This window comes from Bos indicus x Bos taurus, chromosome 29 (genome assembly GCF_003369695.1).
Source record: "Bos indicus x Bos taurus breed Angus x Brahman F1 hybrid chromosome 29, Bos_hybrid_MaternalHap_v2.0, whole genome shotgun sequence".
In the NCBI taxonomy this organism is placed as follows: Eukaryota; Metazoa; Chordata; class Mammalia; order Artiodactyla; family Bovidae; genus Bos; species Bos indicus x Bos taurus.
The window spans coordinates 35,792,461-35,817,159 of record NC_040104.1 but is presented as its reverse complement, the minus strand read 5'-3'; the positions used below and the strand labels follow the sequence as shown (position 1 = coordinate 35,817,159).

The 24,699-nt window shown below is 38.7% G+C and overlaps 1 non-coding gene across 1 annotated transcript; it reads left to right on the top strand.

Annotated features, from left to right (window-relative positions):
• Window positions 1–23,425: 23,425 nt before the first annotated feature.
• LOC113886613 lies at window positions 23,426–23,534 on the top strand. The gene has a single exon (XR_003509498.1). It is a non-coding gene; the product is annotated as a U6 spliceosomal RNA (small nuclear RNA).
• The last annotated feature ends 1,165 nt before the right edge of the window (window positions 23,535–24,699 follow it).

Sequence of the window (24,699 nt, the reverse complement as noted above, 5' to 3'; positions counted from 1 at the left end):
CTTGGAATTTGCAAAGTCTTAGGTTGAAACCCTGGTTCTGCCCCTCATGGATGATATGACCTTGGGCAAGTCACTTACCTCTTGCAACCCAGTTTTCTCTTCTGTCAAGTAGAGATGATTAACATGTGTCTCATAAAGATACATGTGGATTTCCTGAGCTGCGTATACAGCAATGGGCACATGTCACATGTGTGATAAGTGTTCATTTCACTCATTCTTTTCGCACTGATATATGGTTTTCCCAAATAAATATGATTTTCCTGAATTTAACTCAGAAGACCATTATATCGACTACTGTGGGCAAGAATCCCTTAGAAGAAATGGAGCAGCCATCATAGTCAACAAAAGAATCTGAGATACAGTTCTTGGGTACAATCTCAAAAACGACAGAATGATCTCTGTTCATTTCCAAGGCAAATCATTCAGTATCAGAGTAATTCAAATTTATGCCTCCCAGTCAGTAATGCTGAAGAAGCTGAAATTAAATGGCTCTATGAAGACCTACAAAACCTTCTGCTGCTAAGTCGCTTCAGTCATGTCTGACTCTGTGACCCCAGAGACGGCAGCCCACCAGGCTCCCCTGTCCCTGGGATTCTCCAAGCAAGAACACTGGAGTGGGTTGCCATTTCCTTCTCCAATGCATGAAAGTGAAAAGTGAAAGTGAAGTCTCTCAGTCGTGTCCGACTCTTAGTGACCCCATGGACTGTAGCCCACCAGGCTCCTCCGTCCCTGGGATTTTCCAGGCAAGAGTACTGGAGTGGGGTGCCATTGCCTTCTCCAAAACCTTCTAGAACACCTAAAAAAGATGTCCTTTTCATTATAGGGGACTGGAATGCAAAAGTAGGAAGTCAAGAAATACCTGGAGTAACAGGCAAATTTGGCCTTGGAGTACAGAATGAAGCAGGGAAGAGGGTAACAGAGTTTTTCCAAGAGAATGCACTGGTCATAGCAAACACCCTCTTCCAACACAAAAGAAGACTATACATGGACATCACCAGATGGTCAACATCAAAACCAGATTGATTATATTCTTTGCAGCCAAAGATGGAGAAGCTCTATACAGTCAGCAAAAACAAGACTGGGAGCTGACTGTGGCTCAGATCATGAAATCCTTACTGCAAAATTCAAACTTAAGTTGAAGAAAGTACGAAAAAACCAGTAGACCATTCAGGTATGACCTAAATTAAGCCCCTTACAATTATACAGTGGAAGTGAGAAATAGATTCAAGGGATTAGATCTGATAGACAGAGTGCCTGAAGAACTATGGATGGAGGTTCATGATATATTACAGGAGGCAGTGACCAAGACCACTCCAAGAAAAAGAAATGCAAAAAGGTAAAATGGCTGTCTGGAGAGGCCTTACAAATAGCTGAGAAAAGAAAAGATGCAAAAGGCAAATGAGAAAAGGAAAGATATACCCATTTGAATGCAGAGTTCCAAAGAATAGCAAGGATAGATAAGAAAGCTTTCCTCAGTGATCAATGCAAAGAAATAGAGGAAAACAATAGAATTGGAAAGACTAGAGACCACTTCAAGAAAATTAGAGGTACCAAGATTTAATGCAAAGATGGGCACAATAAAGGACAGAAATAGTATGGACCTAACAGAAGCAGAAGATATTAAGAAGAGATAGCAAGAATACACAGAAGAATTATGCAAATAAGATCTTCATGGCCCAGATAACCACGATTGTGTGATCACTCACCTAGAGCCAGATATCCTGGAATGAGAAGTCAAGTGGGCCTTAGGAATCATCACTATGAACAAAGCTAGTGGAGGTGATGGAATTCCAGTTGAGCTATTTCAAGTCCTAAAAGTCGATGCTGTGAAAGTGCTGCACTCAATACGCCAGCAAATCTGGAAAGCACAGCAGAGGCCACAGGACTGGAAAAGGTCAGTTTTCATTCCAATCCCAAAGAAAGGCAATGCCAAAGAATGTTCAAACTAATGCACAATTGCGCTCACCTCACATGCTATAATGTTCAAAATTCACCAAGCCAGGCTCTAATAGTACGTGAACTACGAACTTCCAGATGTTCAAGTTAGATTTAGAAAATACAGAGGAGCCAGAGATCAAATTGCCAACATCAACTGGCTCATTGAGAAAGCAAGAGAGTTCCAGAAAAACATCTATTTCTGCTTTATTGACTATGCCAAAGCCTTTGACTGTGTGGATCACAACAAACTGTGGAAAATTCTTCAAGAGATGGAAATACCAGACCACCTTTCCTGCTCCTGCTAGCAACAGTTAGAACTGGACATGGAATTATAGACTGGTTCCAAACTGGGAAAGGAGCATGTCAAGGCTGTACATTGTCACCCTGCTTATTTAACTTATATGCAGAGTACATCATGAGAAACGCTGGGCTGGAAGAAGCACAAGCTGGAATCAAGATTGCTGGGAGAAATATGAATAACCTCAGATATGCAGATGACACCACCCTTATGGCAGAAGGCAAAGAGCAACTAAAGAGCCTCTTGATGAAAGTGAAAGAGGCAAATGAGAAAGTCAGCTTAAAACTGATATTCAAAAAACAAAGATCTGGCATCTGGTCCCATCATTTCATGGCAAATAGATGGGGAAATGATGGAAACAGTGAGAGACTTTATTTTCTTGGGCTTCAAAATCACTGCAGATGGTGATTGCAGCCATGAAATTAAAAGACGCTTGCTCTTCGGAAGAAAAGCTATAACCAACCTAGACAGCATATTAAAAAGGTGAGATATTACTTTGCCAACAAAGGTCTGTCTAGTCAAAGCTGTGTGTTTTCCATAATGGATTTGAGAGTTGGAGTATAAGGAAAGCTGAGCACTGAAGGATTGATGCTTTTGAACTGTGGTATTGGAGAAGACTCTTGAGAGTGCCTTGGACTGCAAGCAGATAAAACCAGTCCATCTTAAAGGAAATCAGTCCTGAATATTCATTGGAAGGACTGATGTTGAAGCTGAAACTCCAATACTTTGGCGACCTGATGCGAAAAACTGATTAATTGGAAAAGACCCTGATGCTGGGAAAGATTGAAGGCAGGAGGAGAAGCGGACGACAGAGGATGAGATGGTTGGATGGCATCACCTACTCAATGGACGTGAGTTTGCGCAAGTTCCAGGAGTTGGTAATAGACAGGGAGGCCTGGCGTGCTGCAGTCCATGGGATTGCAAAGCATCAGACATGACTGAGCGACTGAATTGAACTGAACCGCCCAAATAAACACCACCCCATACACAGTTCTCCAAATGATGTTCATCAGCTCACACTTGGTTCATTTCAAGCTTGGAAGAACACTCCCCACCCCACCATAATCACTGCTACTTAGGAAACCTTCCCAACTACACTTTTTCCACTTTCATATAGAAGCTTCTTCAGAAACCGGTAATATCCAGTGTACATTCCACAGTCTCCATTTGTCAGCCCTGTTGTCCTTATAACCAAATTAATGTCCTTGAATTATTGACTCACTTCAGCTTTGTTAAGCAGTTATCTTCCCTGGATGACTCTGCTAGGATTGAATCGGATGGAAAGCATGGGCGTGTAGACAGAGACTCGGATGAGACTAGAAATAAACTCCTGTATTATTATGAAGTTAAATCGGGGGTAGATGTGATGGACTAAAGGAAAGTGGGTTCTCCCTCCATAGCTCCTGTACAGTTTGTGGGCTTTGATGGTCTAGGGCCTCCTCATGATAACGATTATCACTGCTCTGTATCACTACCTGAACCAGAACTGGCACTGGTAATGACCTGCAGTTATTACCTCTCTGAAAACTGATTCACTAACTGATTCACTACCTAGCCTTTCATATCTCTAATTTTCTAATTTTATCATAATATCAGCATTCTCCCCAGTTGTCAGTCTTCTTACCTTCCAGCTTTCACCTTATTTTATTTTCTTTCATACCTATGTTGGCTTTAATGCTTTACATTTTAACCCTACTTCCTCTTTGCCACACCCATCTGATTCAACCATTATCAGTTCAGTTCAGTCAGTTGAGTTGCTCAGTCATGTCCGACTCTTTATGACCCCGTGGACTGCAGCACGCTAGGCTTCCCTGTCCATCACCAACTCTAGGAGCCTGCTCAAACTCACATCCATTGAGTCGATGATGCCATCCAGCCATCTCATCCTCTGCTGTCCCCTTCTCCTCCTGCCTTCAATCTTATATTTCCTTATAATTTGCTCAAAGATTATTCCATGTATTCAGCCTCTAAAAAATTTCAGTTTGGTCTTCAGATCCCCTTGCTATGATGTTAGACTTGAATTGTTCACTCTTTCTCTAAAATTTGCCCTCAGTCTCCTGCTGCAACAGAGGTGAAAACTTCCTAGCTTAATCAGGAGAGCAGACATCTATCTTTTGCCAGAAGGAACTGGACAATTTAAATAGTATCAAAATTTGAAAAATTAATTCCTTATGTTCTGATTTATATCTATTCGAAAAGGCTGAATGATTTTCTACATGGAGTGGCATTGTTCTGTCCAACAAGGACTTCCACTTTCAAATCAAGATCTTTTCTTTCAAAGGGGATTTATAACCCTTTACCTTTAGTGGAAAATGCTGAAGGTGAACCAGACTCCATGAAAAGCATCACAAATCACTTCTCAGTTATTAAGGGTTGAAGTGAAAGTGAAAGTCACTCAGTTCTGTCTGACTCTTTTGAGACTCCATGGACTGTAGCCTGCCAGGCTCCACTGTCCATGGAATTCTGCAGGCAAGAATACTGGAGTGGGTTGCCATACCCATCTCCAGGAGATCTTCCCAACTCAGGGACCAAACTCAGGTCTCCACATTGTGGGTGGATTCTTATTAAGGGTTAACAGTCCACAAAAACAGAAAAATGTGAGTTTAGGAATAAGTCCCCTGGTAAGAAGCAAAAACTGTGGTGTTGGAAAAGACTTTTGAGAGACCCTTGGACTGCAGGGAGATCAAACCAGTCAATCCTAAAGGAAATCAACCCTGAATATTCGTTGGAAGGACTGAAGCTGAAGCTCCAGTACTTTGGCTACCTGATGCAAGGAACTAATCCATTGGAAAAGACCCTGATGCTGGGAAAGATTGAAGGCAGGAGGAGAAGGGGATGACAGAGGATACGATGGTTGGATGGCATCACCAACTTAATGGACATGAGTTTGAGCAAGCTTCGGGAGTTGGTGATGGACAGGGAAGACTGGCGTGCTGAAGCCCATGAGATCGCAGAGAGTCAGACATGACTGAGCGACTGAACTGAAGAAACAAACATCCTGGTGTAGAGAATAGGGGAAAGTGAAAAGTGGGATATAAAGGAATGCAATGCCATTCCTGGGCAAAGTAGATTTACTCCCCAAACCACAGATGGTTCAGGATGGCTAAATTCGTTAATGAGAAGGAACTGGAATTTAGTAACAAAGCCTATTGGATAGGCTTCAAAGTAACCTCATGTTTTACTTACAGCCTCTTCTAGGGAGCCAGCATTCTTTAAGTGAAGAGAAGCAAATGAAAGGAATAAAAGCAATATAAGGCCATGGAAATGATAATATTCTCTACTACGTATTCATCATTGTCAGGCAGTACATTGAACAGATGGATTCTTTCATTTAATGCTATAGCCACCTCTGCAATAGACACTACTATTTCCATTTTTTCTTTAGTTCAGAAAGCCTCAGGCTCAGAGAGGTAAACTAACTTGCCCAAAGCCCCTACACTAGCAGCCAATAACTTTGGGATTTGAATGCAGTGCCGTTTAACTCTACATATTGAGAGATCACCTTGCCTTCCATGTGAACAAGATGTGAAGAGTGAAGATGGGATTTAATGAGCTGGTTAGGGAGGATAAGGAGGAGCTGGGAGTTCTACAAGGTGGGAAGTATCAAATATTTTTGGAAGATGCAGGAAGCAAAAACAGTTCCTGCTATCCCATTTCTGCATTTCACATGTTTGTTCACCTCTACTTCCCCCAGTCCTATCTTCCAACCCTCAATATCGGTCCCAAGGAAGCCATATCCAATTCCCCTAATTTCTCACTGAGTGACATGTCTATATTTTTTTAGGTAGTAAATAAATCTCCCCCAGAAGTCTCCCAGCATTCTCTCCCACCCTTAAAAAGCAAAGACACCTTGTTGGCTGCTTGAAATGTATGAAATGTGATTGTGTTTACTTTTTGGGATTGAAACCAATCACATACAAAAGTGCCTTTTTAGGGGAGAAAGATGTCAACTCTGCCTTGCATTCAAATACCTAATCTTTTCTGACTCACATTGAACAACCTTGAGCAAATCACTCCCTGGTTTCTCTTTGCTGCTTATGCTGTACAACAGCAGGAGAGGCGGCTCCCAGTGCTGCACGCTCACTCAAATATTAAAGCTTTTTACACTCTTTGCTTCTGTTCATTCCTTCTTTCTTTTTGATCTAACAAAACTTCTTAAATTATAAATTAGAGAGTTAGAGTGTTTGTTTTTTTGCTTTTTTTTGTTCCAAGATAAGAGAAAAATATCTGACTTCACAAAAACCGTTAGCAGTGTAGTACAGCAGACCATGTCAGTATTTTCATTTGACATGTGGCATGTGATACCTCCAGAAAGATGCCACATTTAGAATGATTTCTTAAAGAGAAATTCACTGTTTCGAATATGGTGAAATAAGCTAGTTATTCTACTTGGAAGGTGAGATACCATGGCCCACCCCTTTACAACAGCATCAAAATCTATAATCAAATGTTTTACAAAATCCAAATCTCAGTTTTGCATTCTGAGATTTTTTTTCTAATAGATAAGCTGGTAAATAAGTACTTTTTCCCTTGAAACAAATGCAAGAAAATTAGTGTTAAGTCAATCAAGGTATAATAAAACAGAGATGGAATTGTTTTCCAGAATATTTTCTGCAGTAAAACCAGCTAGTTGCTTTGAGAATTTGTCTTGCTATCTTTTTAATTTTCTGATGCTTAAGAATACAAACTCCTTCTAAAAGTCTTTATTTATTTAGCCTCCTCAGTGTAAGTGGCCATCCTCTGAGCTTTTCTGTCTAACTGTGCACATTTACATCCAAGGATTCATCACACTGAATTGTAAATAAGCATGTGTCTCTCAGCTTAGCCACTGAACTTCTTGGGGACAGGGAGCCTTGCCAATTCTCCTCTTTATCTCCTAGCAAAGTGTGAGGCAGAGTTGATACTCAGTACATAGTTTTGAAAATGAATTGAATATGACTGTGCTTTAATGGAAATATGATTAATGATGGGGACACTTGTCCAGGATATTTTCCTCCCATTCAGTGAGATAAAAAGTTTAGAAGCAAGTTCCAACATACAAATAAAATGAGAAACATGAAAACGAGACCCCAAGTAGTTCTTCCCTTCCTGAGCCAAGAAACAGTGCCAAAATCTCATAAAAATAAGCTAGCTCAAAATATGCGTATGTTTGAACAAGTCAGAAATATAGTGAAGTTGGATTCTTTTTCTTACTGTGTCGTCCATGATCCAGAATGAAGAAAATAGTACAAACTTGGGGAGTTAACAATTTCCAGGGGAAAAACTGCAATCAAATCACCACCACCACCATAAATACCCTGAGGTGGTCTTTGCATTATGATCTCAAGCACCCAGATTTATCCTCTTCTTTTGGTTTTGATTTTGTTTTGCTTTTTTTTTTTAAATTTTATTTTATTTTTAAACTTTACATAATTGTATTAGTTTTGCCAAATATCAAAATGAATCCGCCACAGGTATACATGTGTTCCCCGTTCCCCATCCTGAACCCTCCTCCCTCCTCCCTCGCCATACCATCCCTCTGGGTCGTCCCAGTGCACTAGCCCCAAGCACCCAGTATCATGCATCGAACCTGGACTGGCATCTCATTTCATACATGATATTTTACATGTTATAAAAATATTGTCAGAGGATCCGCATTCATAGCCAAACAGCTCATCCAGGATTCACAAACACCATGAACCATTAAGATAAGATGTGATAGTAACAGTGGTGCTTCTCTGTGTTAGAATAACATGTTAGTTTATAAACCTGAAATGGGTGAATTCAACCGCATCAACATCTTGTATGGTAGAAAGAACATGTCCTGTATCTATCCCCATCTTACAGATGGCAAATACCAAATACCTTACCAGGATTATGAAGCTGTGACATTCAGCTATAGCTCTCAACAGCAGGGTGGAAAGTCAACCATGAGAGCTTCCACTGTTATCAGGCTGGACCTTGCCATCTCAGTCATTTGGTCCACCATCAAAGCGATCCAAAATGTATATTTGACTTGCACCATTTAAGACAAATAGTTGGATGCCTGAAATTCTACGTATGCTTACTGGGCATGTTCCATGAGTCAGGGTCACATCGTAAATGTGCTTGCTAAGTCACTTCAGTCGTGTCTTACTCTTTGCAACCCTATGGACTGTAGCCCACCAGGCTCCTCTGTCCATGCTATTCTCCAGGTAAGATTTCTGGAGTGAGTTGCCATGCCCTCCTCCATATATTATTTCTATCATAAATGTGTAAGGCACAATATAAATATAACTTACTGATTTTTAAATATAATTTGAAGCATCGCAAGAAAGGTTTTTATTGAACTTCTCATGAAACTCTATGGACCTGCATTATTCTGTTCATTTTCTACAATATGCCCAAGGAAATAAAGCTAAAAATGTGTTGGTACTGGAATTTGAAACTGGTTCTGCCCAACTCCAAAACCCATTTCATGGCATCATCTTACCTCCCTGAGGATGCAGTAGGGGATATTTCTTATTAACAGGACTGGGAGAGTTTGAGTAGGTCTTTGAGGCAAAATGTGGTTGAAAATAAAACACTCTTTCCAAGTGGCAGTCATTATCAGCTCGTAATTGAAAGTAAACTTGAAGAAATGCTGCAAACTGGTGTCTTCTGACACAAAAGGCAGTCTGCAGACGTGTAGCTGAGGTTCCAATTCTCACTTTGTAAACAGTCAGGCTAACCTGATTTGTTTCTCCCTTGCTGCTGTTTCTTTGAAATTGATGTCAGTTTCATTCATGGTAGGAAATTGGTTGTTCCATGGTTAAAAAAAAAAAATCACATGTTTGTCTCACCTGTTCAACTGAATTTAGACTGGCAAGAGTTGCCTTGTGGCAATTTTATATATGATTTAGATAAATCATGTCTATTTGAAGATAGATTAATTTGGTCTAAAGTTATTATAATGACAGCATTCCTACATGCCAAGTTCAGGATATGATAATGGAAAGAATATGGAGCTTTAGAATCCAGCTGTGCTCTTTTTTTTTTTAAGTTAAATGACCTTGAAGAAATCATTCCTTTACCCTAAACCTTGGTTTGTTTTCATGTTGTTACAAAGCTCAAATGAAAGCTAAAGGACTTTAAATATAAATCTGAATTATTATATTACCACAGTTATTCTTTATATTAACAAAACAAGTATCAAGATAAAATCTCTTGATGAAAGAAAAATTATGTTCTCACTTAACATTTTTATGAACATTTTTTTAAATTTTATTTTATTTTTAAACTTTACATAATTGTATTAGTTTTGCCAAATATCAAAATGAATCCATCACAGGTATACATGTGTTCCCCATCCTGAACCCTCCTCCCTCCTCCCTCCCCATACCATCCCTCTGGGTCGTCCCAGTGCACTAGCCCCAAGCATCCAGTATCGTGCATCGAACCTGGACTGGCATCTCGTTTCATACTCATTTATGAACATTTAGATCAATTTCTCCAACGGGGGGGAAAAACATAGAAACAGCATTCAGCAAAATGGAGAAATCTGGAGAAAATTTCTGGAGGATCTTAGGTCTCCACTTCCTCTTTCCTCATCTCTCATTACTTAAGAGTTACCTCTTCCTTTTCCCTTTCTTTTCTTCTCTAATCCCTTTACTCTAGCAAAAGAGTAAAGAATGAAATGAGTCGTCTTTTGTACCCATTGCTGTTTTGTAGGGTTATTGTGTGGTCGAAGAGGGGATGGGAGCTGAGTGAAGCCAGAACTTAACGAGCAGTTGACAAAGGCTCCCAGGCTATACTCGGAGATCAGAAGGGAGAATGTGGGGCAGAGGCCCTGTAGAGGTCAGGGGATGGAAGACCTTAAAGAAAGATCACAGCACTGCAAGTGTGGTCAGAGCCCCCTCCTTTCACAATCAGAGAATGAAAGCTTTTCAGCCATCACAATTCTCGTTTAAGCAGGCAACGCATCCCTTTATCCCTCATAGGGGATTTGGGGATTACATGAAATCGTGTACATAAAATTGTTTTGAAACTACACAGTTCTGTACAAATGTTATGATGAATACCTCTACCCCCCTTCACCTTCATCCTTGTTTTTCCAAGTAGGGCCTCTTGGAGCATGGGCTGCTCATAATGATTTGCCTTTTCAGGCGTGGTTCACTGGACAGCACGAGGATCAGTTTCATCATTTCTTTTTAGGAAACTCTCTGCAGATCAGTACAGTAACATGCTATTCTACACTCCTTGTTAAGTATTTTTTTTTCCTGTTCTGAAAAATCAGGTGCACTGTCAAAAGAATCTTAGTTATCCGTTTCTTTGCCTTTTATTTATACAGCTATATAATGAAAAGCCGCCATATGCTAGGCATTATGCTGAGATAAAGGAACTGCCATTGGCAATAGCCAGCAAGGGATATCAGAGAATACTGACTTCACATGATCACGTTATTACACATATAAAACATTTTTCTTCCTCCCTCTTTTTCTTTCATGGACAAAACATCTCTAAAATTGGGAGGACATATCTGCTTCTTGGAGGTGCTGAAGATTACTTGAGATTCTATAAGAGAAGTTCTTTCAACATTTCATGGCTGGAAATAGAGAATAATCACATGGAAGTAATTATGATACAAAGGGAGTGCATGGAAGGAATCTGAAGGCATTGCACAATGCCAGGCCTCTTCCAAAACATGGTGTGCATCTTTTATTTTTTTATTAAATCTCATAATACCACAAAATGATATATTATCATTCATCATTTTCATCACCATCACCATCCTCATGATTTTCCACCTATAATCCTTATATTATATGAAGCAAAGAGATTTAACTTATTCAGCGTTGCCCAGCTACTTTACTGCAGGCCTAAGAAATAGCTCCGCATCTGTTTCTAATTCCACTTTTTTCCTCCTTCAGGAGAAAGTGTCTGATAACAGCATCCCACAGAGTTGTACCTCTTTTTCTCTGAATGTTTTTGTCATGTTCTTAATGTGATACTTAGAGTTATATATTTTTATTAAATTCATATGGGCTTGGAACCAAATTTCCCGCTTGGTGGTCTTATCCCCCCGATTGGATTGCAAGAATCTTTTGGTCAGGACTTTTATCTTATTCTTATGGATATGACCTACACTCTCTATATGTCTGGCTATGTATGAAGATGTCAATGACACAGACTCAGAATACTTGTTGAATACATGGCTTTTCAGGTGAGCATTGTGATGTGGCCCTAGTATATAATCTCTACCTGTAAACTATGAATCTTTGGAATTCAACCTTTTACAAGTCATAGAATCACTCAGAGGACAGTCTCCTGGGCCCCACTTCCAGAATTTCTGATTAAGTAGGTTTCAGACAAATTTGTGTTTCTAAAAAGAGCCTGGAGAGTGCCGATGCTAGTGACTGGGGCTTTTGAGAACTACTGTTAAGGACCATTGCTATCAAGGATGCATTTGTAATATGCAACGTGTTCTTCATACATCATAAATTTCATTAATTAATGAGAAGAATTTTTCTTCAACCTTGTTTAAGTAGTAGAGTCTGAAATGTTGCAATAAATCCTACATTTGCTTGTCCACTGTTGAGGACCATCTTGCTGAAGCTAAGGATGAGAGTTCTAGAAGTGAAGCCAGAAATGGATCCACCTGCACTTTGCCAGTTTAAATTCTAAACTACCTAAAAATCAAAGGTGAAAATGGATTATTTCCACCTGGGACCCTGTCTGGCTGTAATAAGAAAGGCTGTCAGACAAGACTAGATTGACTTCTTGGTCTTATTACCTGCTACAGACTTTACCCCTCTGAGCCTCAGTGTCTTCATCAGTATTTGCAAAGTGGGCCCATAACACTGGTCTGAATAGCAGATTATTAAAGGAAATGATGAATATGAGCTTGACCAACATATGGCATTCAGGAAACATCCAAATGCATGAGAAGTCACTCAATATTAACATATTTTCTGATCTGATCTGATCTGATCTGATTTTCAAATTAAAGAGCCATGATCTTTTAAATTCCTTCACCAGTTCAATTTCTACTCATTAGTAGGATGAATTTGAAAAGTAGGTCATTTGAAAAGTTGAGCATTCTGATTCTCTTCATTTTGCTGAGTCTGCCTTTAAAAGGGTCTTGAGTGCCAAAGAAAATGTGAAGATAGCAGGTCCTATGAAATTTAAGGCATTAGTAGTTATTTTTTCGAATTTCTTTCTCTCTTTATATATATTTCACACACTTGTCTCTGATAGTTAAAACTTAGGGGATAAATAGAAAAACATAAACATTTTCCATTTACTTATACTTAAATTCTAAAAAGGAAAAGGTTTTCCTCATTAGAATCAACTATTCTCATATAATAAAAGAATTGCATATAAAGTAATAAAATGTTACAATTAGTGAAATAATAATGGTTATAAACAAAGTGATAGGTAATATAATTTTCAAATGTAAATATAGCAACAGCAGTGTCGTTTATTGGAATATGTAAACAGCATGTTTTACCTCCAAAACATCTTCCCATGCATCATACCAAATAATAATCTTAAGGCATAAGCAATTTATTTTACGCATTTTACAAATGAGGAAACCAAGGCTCAGAAACACAGACATCACTAAATGCAGGAGGCTGGGTATAGATTCTGGTCAACAAATCCATTTTTGTTTTTATTAAAAATAATCTTGTAATAATCACAATATTTTAATTCCACAACTCTTCTTCATTCCCCATATGCAATGCAGAATCAACTTAGAACAAGGACACATTTTCAGGGAAATGTATTACAGAACAGTGTTACACAGAAACCACTGTAGGGTTTATTTTCTTTAAAAAAAAAAAAAAAGACTGCTATTCATGGCAGTCCTCCATGAGCCTTAAATAAAGACACGATAGGTTAGCAGACCGATAGGCAGTGAGTGCCTAGTCTGTGCTAGCCACTACATCTATAGGCTTTCATTCTTAATCCTTGTACAGGGTTATCATATATTATCCTGATTTTACAGAATGGAAATTCAGGTACAGAGGGGGAACTGTCCTGCCCCAATAGATTGGGGGATAAGAAGACTTAAGTCTTAGAAATTTGATTCATGTGACTTAAAGGTACTTTTCACTTTGAAGCCTCCTACTTCCCAAGAGGAAGACAAAAGATTCATCAGGCTGCTGTTCTATGATCATTTGAATGTATTGTTGAATTTGGTTTACTAATACTTGCTTGAGGATTTCTGTATCTGCATAAATAGGGATATGAAAATTATAGACCTGTGATTTTCTTTTTTGGTGTTGCCTTTGTCTAATGTTGATATCAGCTTAATTCTGGCCTCGTAGAGTTGGTTTGGAAGTCCTCCCTTCTCTTAAATTTTTTGGAATAATTTGAGAAGTATAGGAATAATATTTGGTACAATTTCTTGTGAAACCATCCAGTCCTGGGCTTTTTTGTTTGTTTGCTGGAAGATTTTAAATTACTGATTCAATTTTAAAACAAGGTTATGTATTTTTCTCTGACTCAGTCTTAGAGGATTGTGTGTTTCTAAGAATTTACCCGTGTTTTCTAGGTTGTCCAATTTGCTGGTGTGTAACTAATGATAGTGTTTTCTTGAGATCATTTGTGTTTCTGTGAAATAGGTTGTAGCTTCTCTTTTAATTTCTTTATTTTAGCTCTTTCTCTTTCCTTCTGGGTGAGGCTGGCTAAAAGTTTATCAGTTTTATCATTTAGTCTTTTAAAATTTAAAGTGATTATCTTTTTAAATTTATTTATTTATTTTACTTTACAATATTGTATTGCTTTTGCCATACATTGACATGAATCCACCATGGGTGTACATGTATATTGATTGGTATGTACTTATTGCCATATTGTGGTTTGTTTTCAGGTTATTTTTATAGTTCTATTAATTTCTTCTTCTTTTAATTTCTTCCATTGTGGTTTGGTGCTTTTCTTTAGCATTATGTTTGGGTATCTTTCTCTTTCTTTTTTTTTTTTTTTGTATTTATTGTAGACTTTTGATTTGTGGTTACTGTGAAGGTCATATATGTCAACCTATAAATGTATTTACTTATTTTAAACTGGTACTCATTTAAGTTCAAACACATTCTAAATATCTACATTTTTTGCTACTTTCTACAATATTTTGTGTTTTTGATGTCATGTTTCATATCTTCAGATCTATCCTTAGCTATTCATTGTAATTATAGTTGATTTTATTTTATTTTTTAACCTTTGGACTAGCTTAAGTGGTTAATACACTGTTTTTACTATACGTTTGTCTTTACAATTGAAATATTTTTCCTTCCTGTATTTTCTTATTTCTTGTTACAGTCTTGTATTTTTCACTTAAAGAAGACCTTTTAGTATTTCTTGTAGGTTCAGTTTAGTAGTGATGAACTCTTTCAGGTTCTGCTTGTCTAAGAAAAATCTCCCTCTCTCCTTCAGTTGTGACCAATACTTTTGTTGGATAGATTATCCTATTTTGTAGGTTGTGGGTTTCTTTTGTTTTGCTTTGTTTCAGCTCTTTAAATATACCACTCTCTTCTGACTTGCAAAGTGTCTGCTGAAAAAAATCCTCTGATAGCTCTATAGGAGTTCCCTTGTGTACAGTTTTTTTGTTTCCTTTTTTGTGTTTGGTTTTTTTGCTCTTGCTACCTTTAAAATTATTTCTCTACTTTAATTTTTGCTCTTTCAGCTGTGATATGCCTTGGTATAGGTCTCTGGGTTCATCTTCTGTGGGAATATCTGTACTTCCTGAACACAGACTTTCGCCTCCTCTCTCGTTAGTGAGGTCTTCAGCTATCATGTCTTCAAATATGTTCTCCATCCCTTCCTTGCTTCTCCTGCTGGAACCGCATGATGCAAATATTTGTACACGTGATGTTGTCCCTTCAACTATCCTTGTTTTTTTATTATTTGTTTTGTTGTTGTTGTGCTGACTGAGTGATAGCCTAGACTCATGCATTCTTCTCTTTCACCTCATCTGCTGTTAATTCCTCCTAGCCTATTTTTAATTTTGGTTCTTATATTCTTCAGCTCCAATTTTTTAAATATGCTTTCTAACACTTCGTCAATGTTCCCTCTTTTTTTCCCAAGTTCATTTAGTGTTTTGATTGCTGTTGCTTTGAACTCCTTATCAGATAAATTATTTGCCTCTGTTTCAGTAAGAATATTTTCTAATATTTTCTCTTAATTTGAAACATAGTCCTCTCTTTTGTCATTTTGTTTGACTTTCTCTCTTTGTCAATATGAAATTAGGCAAAGCAGTCACCTCTCCTGAGGATATGTCCTCATTTGGGAGCATCCTTCTGTGGTCTCCATGTACCCAGTGGCTTTGATGGGAGCCCTGGATCTGAAATGAGTGGGTGTTGCATCTTCTCCTGGGGATGTGTTGGCAGCTGCCACCTTGGTAGGGATGAAGTCAGAGGAGCTAGAGCTGGAGCCAGGTTAGGGCTAATGGTGTTTGCTGCTTTAAGGGGGTGGGAGGGGTGCCTGAGGTGTTAGAGAGGGGCCCTGAGGGGGTTAGGTGTCTCCTGGATGTGATGGCCGTCTTCCCTTTGCTTGAGAGTTTGTGGGGCCTGAGGGCTTTGAACGGTATTTCTGAGATGGCTCTGGGTTCTCACTCTGGCAAGAGGCAAGGCAAGGCTCTGATCTGGTTTTGCTCCTTCCTCGTATATGGCACATGTGCAATGGCAATGGCAGTCTCTGCCCTGGCCAGAGGCAGGGCCAGGCCCCAAGCTTGCCCTGTTCCTTCTCCACCATGATAATAGCACTCTCTGATTTAGCAAGAGCAGTCCAGAGCAGGGAGGGCCAGAGGAGGGCCTGCTATGGGCTCAGAATCATGTCACATATACTTCTAAAGCAATCCTTTTCAGTAAAAACACCCAGAAAGCAAGAAAAATCAATCTAGAATTTAGCTGCCTACAAGATAATGCAGGAAGATGGCTAGACAAAATTGGATAAGGTACCAAAGCGAAAATAGTTGCTGGGTGGTGCCTGCTACAAGGTGCCTTGTGGGTGTGTGTTTAGTTTTCAAGAAGCTGCTTTTCTCCATCATCTTAAAGTTATTATTGTAATGACAGAACAATATGCTTTCATGTTGATATACTATAATTTACTAGTATTTCCCATAATTGTTTCAATTTCATAGGCTTATAAACAGTAAGATGCTGATATTTTTTAACCTCCTCGATTTAGACATCACCAATTGCTAGGGAAGTAGTGAGAATAAGGGTATGCTAGCTCAGGTTTTAACTGTGCTAGAATGATATATTTTAGACACATTTAATATTAAGGAGATGGCTTCATTATTTAAAAATTTTTCTTGGAATCTTAGTAAAAAATCAAAATAAAAAGGTTATTTACCCGAAATTTGAACATACATAACACCTTCAAGGTCCATTATATGCCAATCACTTTGCAGTTAACCTCTGGTAGCATTTAGTTTATTTATGCTAACTTACGCTTCTAAACTTCAAAGCATATTTCTTTTGGGAAAATCCCTAAGCTTTTTTTTTTTCCCCCAGTATTTTTAAGATCAACAAGAACAACATACTCTCCTAAATTTATTTAGTACAGTACCTATTATTGCTATATATTATCTCTTATTGTAATTAACCCTGTGAAATCAATATTATTATCTCCACTTTCCAGATATTAGCTTTAAGTGGGTTACAAAAGAACACTTTCTAGAAAGCAGTGAAAATGGATTGCAAAAGAACACTTTCTAGAAAGTGGTAAAAATGGAAATCTAAGTGCTCTAACTCAAACATCCATAGCATTTCATGGAGCTAAATTGCCCAGAATAGTAGCTACTCAATAAAGAGTTGTTGAGTCAGTAGATGAACAAATGTTAAGCTCAAATGAGTGTTTTTGCTCCCCAGGATCATTAAAATACCATTTTAAAATGACACCATACATTCTCTACCAATTAAGGTACATTTAGCAGAATATGGTCTATTCGGTTTAAATTGATTCACTTGACTGGGCTTGGTTTGTTGTAATAGGCTGTGGTATGGCCCTCCCTAGAGCTTTAAATAATGTTCCTAGCTCACCCCAATCACCGTACCTAAAGTGCAGCTAATTAAGTAGGAAAAAAAGGAAAAAAGGACTTTCTCCACAGGAAAGTCATTTTGTCAGGCTGACTATTTTTGATGGCATTTATTAGCAGAGTGGAACCAGTAGTGAACGAGCGGCTAAAATGGGCGAGCTTGCTCATTAGTCACAAAGCCTGGAAGGTGTAGATTGTTCAGAAGCCTTTACAATCCTTCCAACTTGGTTGTAAAGATTTGGGGATTCAATCCACAAGCTCAGGAAGCCATCATCTTGAAGTAGAAAACTGCCGGTTCCTTTTTGAAACAGGTGAACAGCAAACAAGCTGGCTTCTGCTCCCCGTGCTTACTGATACAAATGCTGTCAGGATCTGGAGTGTGGTGGGGGTGTGTGTATGTGCTCCTCTCACACACTAATGGTTGTGTTATAATGGGCCAATGGAATTCCTGAAGTCCCTATACTCATCTGAGAAGTGCTATCAGCAGATGCTGGATACCATGTTTCAGTTATTGCTAGAGATGATAAAATGGTTGATCCTTCCTAATTTTGGTCTCTTTCTCTCTTAAGCCACCAAGTATCTACCACTGTTTCACTCACACCTCCACGTAGAGTTAGGAATGAACAAGAAAGTTGAGAAGCATAAGGAAAGTATACTTATCAAACTTCTATTCTTTGTGCAATAAAAAGAATTATGTGTACATCACCCTACCTAATTCTGCTCATGTTGGTATTGTTTTAGTTTTGTGTGCATGGTGGAAAATTAGGACCTTAGAAGCTCAGGATCATATCTGGGATTATAAAGTCGGTACGTGCAAATTCCAACTCAGGACTCAGGTAGGGAGAAAAAAAAATCTAGAGATTCTTATAAGAAATCATGTGATATAACCACTTGGGAAATTAATCATACTGTTAACTCTTTTAAGAGATGCACAGCATTCAGATGACAGCTTTTAGGTATCATGTCCTCACTTCCAGTGAGCACATATCTGAAACGTTGAATTTAATTTAGATAGCCATATTTATGAAACATTTATAGACTTCTATGTATACAAAGATGTACAATAAATAAAGGGTTCATAAATCATATAAGATAATTTTTTATCAATGAAGGTATTTATTCATAAAATACCTTAACCTAACTCTCATTGGAGAACTTGATGCTAAAGGCCAAAGATTTATTATAATTCCTTTGCTAAAGATCACTGACCTTTCTACTACATCAAGTACAAATAATTAAACAATCTTAGAAAGAATTTTCTCACAAGCATTAAAATCTCAGGCTCATTTTAAGGCAAAAGTCTTACTGCCAGGATTCATGTAATATCTTCCCTGAGGTTAGAAGAAGAAATCTTCAGAGCAAATAGCCATAGTCCATGAAGTCCAGGAAGACAACAGGAGGATCAGTGAGAAGGTGTTGCAGGGGAGCAAATACCGATTCATAAAAACTCTAAATGTCTGAGAACAAAAGGGAAAAGACGGAAAACTAATACTCTCTTTCTCAAAACAAATTATGCTACCAAAATAGTGTCGTGAAATAAAACTATGTCTTAACCATCTTAAAAAGGGAAACTAGTGCCCAGATTTTTTTTAGATTATAAATAATAAATGTCAGAGATTAACATTAACCCAAATCTTTTTGGCTGCAAGCCTGTATTCTTGATTTCCCACCATTGACTTCCAGAAGGCATTTAAGTAAAAATTATTCAGTTGCCTGTCAGGGGTGTGTTGAAAGGAACCTCACACTGGGAAACAGACTGGTCCTCATGACCTCTTAGATCTTTTGAATTTCTAAGCTTCTTTGATTTTATGATGCAGCTGGATGGCATACGTATAATACTCAGGTAAGGCTAAAGTTGGAAATTGGTGCTTAAAAATAGAGCTTTGGAGACTTTTCACTTACCTTGATCTTCTCTGCATCACTCTGTGGATGACTGGCATTTGGCTCCATTCAAGGTTCCTACACCAGGGGCAAAATGTTAGAAAGTGCTCCTTCCGACCTTATTATAACATGGTTCTTGGCAGGTAAGCCACTTGCCAGCTCCAGAGAGGTTTGCTTGGTGTGAGGGTAATTACTCTAGAGTTAATTACAGAGTCCTTCAACTTCATTACACAGAATCCTCAGAGCTAGAGTCTATTTTTTTTTCTTTTGGATTTAGTATGCAAGACTGACTACATATAAACGTGCAGATCATTTGCAGGCATCATCCTATATAACTGAATAAACTTCCAAGGAACTGAATGGCAAGGTTTACATGATTCTTCCATTGCTACCTCACATCCCTTCCCTTAGTACTCTGGGCATTTAATGATATGTATTAGGGGTTTCCTAGATTCATCGTGAGCTGGCTGGGCAAATGATTTAGAGATCAGAAGTTTATATCCGTATCATGAGACATTTCAAAATTATAATTCCTCTTTCTAAAACATCTAATATTGTTGAACACTCCTTTTTTAAAACCATTTCCTGTGTTACCTCTAAAGAGACAATTTGTTGTTGTTTTTTTTTTTTTTTTTTTGCTTCAAGTAGCAGAAAACTTAACTCAGTGTGGCTGAAGTAATGAGGATATTTTTGTCCTATTTGCAAATTATGAGAAGTAGAGAGGTAGGAACACAGCCTCTGGTGAGCACAGCAGGTGCCTGGCTCTGGCTCGTTGGATTCTCTTTGTTCTGTCCTTTTCAATATCAAGTTTGTCTTCGGTGTCTTGCTGGGAAGCAAGAAGATACAGTAGGTACTGTACAGGAAGAACCATGTTTCCTTTACTCTTCTAGAACCTTCTCAGTCTCATTCTCAGACCAGACTCCGGTCACAGACACTTCAGTGCTCACCATGTTCCATCTTTAAACTTCTGTTTTCAATCTAGAGATCATTTGCGGGTTATTATCTTACATAGCAGACATATTCTACCATAGATGCATGGTATACAGTGCTTAAGGGAGCAGATTTTGGAGACAGGCAGCCCAAATTTGAATTCCAATTTGATCTTTTAGCAGTTTTTACAGTTATTAATCAGTAGACATGAGAGTCTTCAAACCCCATGACACTCTTTCTTCTATGATACTCAGAACTTCTTTTAGGGAAATGTACCAAACTGGGAGGGAGGGAGGGAGGGATAGATTGATAGATTTGATAAATATGGATATATATTCTATAAATATAGATAGATTCTATGGATATAGGTTCTATAGACATAAATATAGAAGTAAATATAGATAGATGTACTCTATATAGTATGGAGAAAGCAACGGCAACCCACTCCAGTACTCTTGCCTGGAAAATCCCATGGACAGGGGAGCCTGTTGCGCTGCAGTCCATGGGGTCGCAGAGAGTCGGACATAACTAAAGTGACTGAGCACCAGCACTCTATATAGTATAGTGCATAGTGTTTGTTGCTCAGTTTTGTCAGACTCTTTGTGACCCCATGGACTGTTCCTCTGTCCATGGAAATCTCCTGGCAAGAATAATGGAGTGGGTTGCCATTTCCTCCTCCAGGTCCTCTTCCCAATCCAGGGATTGAAGTCAGGTCTCCTGCATTGTAGGCAAATTCTTTACTGTCTGAGCCACCAGGGAAGCCCATACACTAGAGATGCATTTATATATTCTGGAGATTAGCGAGCTAAAGCTCCAAAGGACCTCAGCACCTTAACCTTTACCCAGCCATGCCTAAGGTTTTATGGATGGGCCTATTTTACATACGGTCCAGAGAGAAGTAACTGGTCAAGATCCCTTTATGAATGCTTGCAAGAAATGAGTGATATATCCATTCTTATGGCTCGTAGTCCAGAACTTGGCACTCAAACTGAGACTTTCATTTTAAATATTTCTACAGGGCAGGCATATCTGGTCCTATCATTTTGTCAGATCATTTGACTTTCCTTTGTAAAGAAGACGAAAATCTTGAGAAAGCTTCAAATGAAAGAACAAATTAAATGAGAGAACAATTTATATGTATATATATGTCTATTAACACTGAATACAAATCTTGCAGTTTCTTGTCACTCCTTTAGCATTTTTTTTTCTTTTTCAGAATTGCTTTCCTTTTCTTTGCTACTATTAAATAACCATTTTTGAAGGGCATATATATTATGCAGAATTAGAAAATCAGTTTAAAATAAGGCTAACAGTTAAGATATTTTATGGGACTGGGGAGATGAGCTTCAATGTAACAAAATTATTTTTTTAAGTCAATGTAAAATATGTAGAAAATTGAAAAAACATAGCACTTTTGATTTTCACAGTAAGAAAGTAAACACTGACTTTCTTATTTAAATAGCTCTTCAGCTTTCTTTGGAAGATGAGTAAGGAACAGTTCATAAAAATAAAAGTTTATGAACATTATTTATTGTTTACATGTTCAATTATTCACATATCTATTAAAGAAACTCAGATGGTTAGTTAATCTGATATTTACTAAATGTCTTAAAAGCATTAAGTGTTGTGCTGGGTCATCACATGAATCTTAGTCAATATTCTTAAGGAGTTTATCATATATAACACCATCCCTATGAGTCTGAGCAAACTCCGGGAGCTGGTGATGGACAGGGAGGCCTGGCGTGCTGCTGTCCATGGGGTCGCAGAGTCAGACACGACTGAGCGACTGAACTGAACTGAACACCATCCCTGTGGATCATGCACTAGTTTATGAAAGTTGTTTTCATTGTTGCTTTTATTTACATTAACACATGCTATTTATAATAGTTTTATAGGTAAGTTGGTAGGTAAGCATTGTTATCTTCTTTTCATTTTGCAGACAATAAAATGGAGGTTTAAGGATATTAAGTAACTTGGCTCCAAATTTGCACCCAAAGCGCCTAACTCCAATCCCAATGGAATTATAACCATGCCAGGCCTCAGGTATTAGTAATGAGAAAATTTGTATCATTTCTACATTTCCCATTTTATAAAACTGGAGCCTCAATCTATCTTATTAGTAGTAATGCTCTAAAACTGAGGGAAAAGCAAAGTAAAATTGGCTACTGGATAGTCAATTTTGCTTATAAAGCACATCATTTACTTCAGTATTGAAGTCCCTTTTGTATATACCAGGTCCCACCTTTGATTATATGTTTAGGTTTCACTTTATTAGTATTTTCACTTTTCCCAAAACAAGAGAAACAAACAAAAATTAGCTCTTGATGTTTTTACACATGATGCTTATTCAACAGCAATGTGTTAAGCTGAATTATATGCATCTACCAGAAAGAGGAAACTATATTGACTGCACAATTAAAACCCCTCACGAGATGGGCTTTTCCCTGGTGGCTCAGTCAGTAATGAGTCCACCTGCAATGCAGAAGACCTGGTTTCCATCCCTGGATGGGGAAGTTCCCCTGGAGAAAGGAATAGCAACCCATTCCAATATTCTTGCCTGGAGAATTCCATGGACCAGGATGGAGGAAACTTTCACTTTTCACACTTCATCAAAGTGGTTTTGAAAAAGCGCCAATATGGTGAGCTGAGAGAGAAACTTAACATTGTGTGTGTGTGTGTGTGTGTGTGTGTGTGTGTGTGTGTTTTGCAATGGGGACAATTGGCTGAAACATCCAGGTTTTCTGCCAACATACAAAGAGCTGATATGACACTCTAGCTTGGGGCCAGAGTCCCTTGGTTTAAATCATAGCTGCCTCCCTTACTAATCTTGTGGCCTTTGAAGTTATTTCAGTGATTTGAACTCCATGCATCTCTTGTCTCTCTTGCTTTTCTCCTGTATCATGAGGATGGTAGTATCACTAACTCTTTGGACTGACATTAAGAGTCAGTCAGTTCAGTTCAGTTGCTCAGTCATGTCCGACTCTTTGCGACCCCATGAACTACAGCACACCAGGCCTCCCTGTCCATCACTAACTCTCGGAGTCCACCCAAACCCTTGTCCATTGAGTTGGTGATGCCATCCAACCATCTCATTCTCCATCGTCCCCTTCTTCTCCTGCCCTCAATCTTTCCCAGCATCAGGGTCTTTTCCAATGAGTCAGCTCTTCGCATCAGGTGGCCAAAGTATTGGAGTTTCAGCTTCAACATCAGTCCTTCCAATGAATACCCAGGACTGATCTCCTTTAGAATGGACTGGTTGGATCTCCTTACAGTCCAAGGGACTCTCAAGAGTCTTCTCCAACACCACCGTTCAAAAGCATCAATTCTTCAGCACTCAGCATTCTTCACAGTCCAACTCTCACATCCATACATTGAGAGTAAATGATTTTCAAGTATGAAAAGTGCTTATATCACTTTGGCAACACATATACTAAAACTGAAAGGACACAGAGATTAGCATGGCACCTGCATAAGAACGACACACAAATTAGTGAAGCGTTCCATATTTTTAATGAGCTTTCTTAGTGGCTCGGACAGTAAAGAGTCTGCCTGCAATGCAGGAGACCTGGGTTTGATCCCTGAGTCAGGAAGATCCCCTGCTGAAGGGAATGGCAACCCACTCCACTGTCCTTGCCTGGAGAATTCCATGGACAGAAGAGCTCCAGTCCATGGGGTCACAAAGAGCCAGACACAACTAACACTTCACTTCCAAGTGCTCAGAGTTAAGCACATAATGACCACTCTTAAAACGTTTGTTTCATTTTTATATCTGTATCCTTCTTCAGGCTGAGTTTCATGAGTAATGAGACCACATCTAATTCCTGGGCCTTCAGTTTCTAGCACAGGACTTGGTTGTGAGTTGAATAAACCAGTCAGATGGTGAAGGCTTTATACTGTTTCCTTTCTTACCAGACTCATTCCACTCAAAAGCATGATGGGAGAGTTCCTGAAGAGTTCAGGGACATGCCAGAAAAGCCAGAGGGGCTTGTATGCATCTCCTTTCAGGTATTAGAGAAGAGGTGTTTTTTGTTTGTTTGTTTGTTTGTTTTCTTTCTCTTTTTTTGTCTCTTTAACCTTATAGCTCAGTCAGTAAAGAATCTGCTTGCAGTGCAGGAGACCCAGGTTCGATCCCTGGGTCGGGAAGATCCTCTGGAGAAGGAAATGGCAACCCACTCCAGTATCCTTGCCTGGAAAAGCTCATGGACACAGGAGCCTGGTGCACTGCAGTCTATGGTGTTGCAAAGAGTCAGGCAAGACTGAGCAACTAACACTTACTTAACCACATCCAGAACATAAACCAAATCCAAAGAAAGAAATGGCAATAAAGATGGGAAGAAGTAGATGGAAAGAAGGAAGACAGGGAGAGGTGCCAAGGTAGAAAATATTTATTGCAGTCACTGTTGTCTGCCCTGCAGCAGGTAGTATCTTCTTTAATACAGAGAGGTTTTGTTTTCCCCACTCCTCCTTCAAGTGTTTATTTCATTTGAAGTACTCAGTTTAGTGCTTTGAGTAATGAAGGCAGTCACATTCCTGTTAGTGCTTGGAAACCAAGTGCACATTCGTACACACACACACACACACACAGTTTGAAAGGAAAGGAAACTTTATTTGAACATTTTTACTTGTCAATAGAAGTGTTATGTAATAGTAGCTATCTTGATGTGGTCTTTCTATT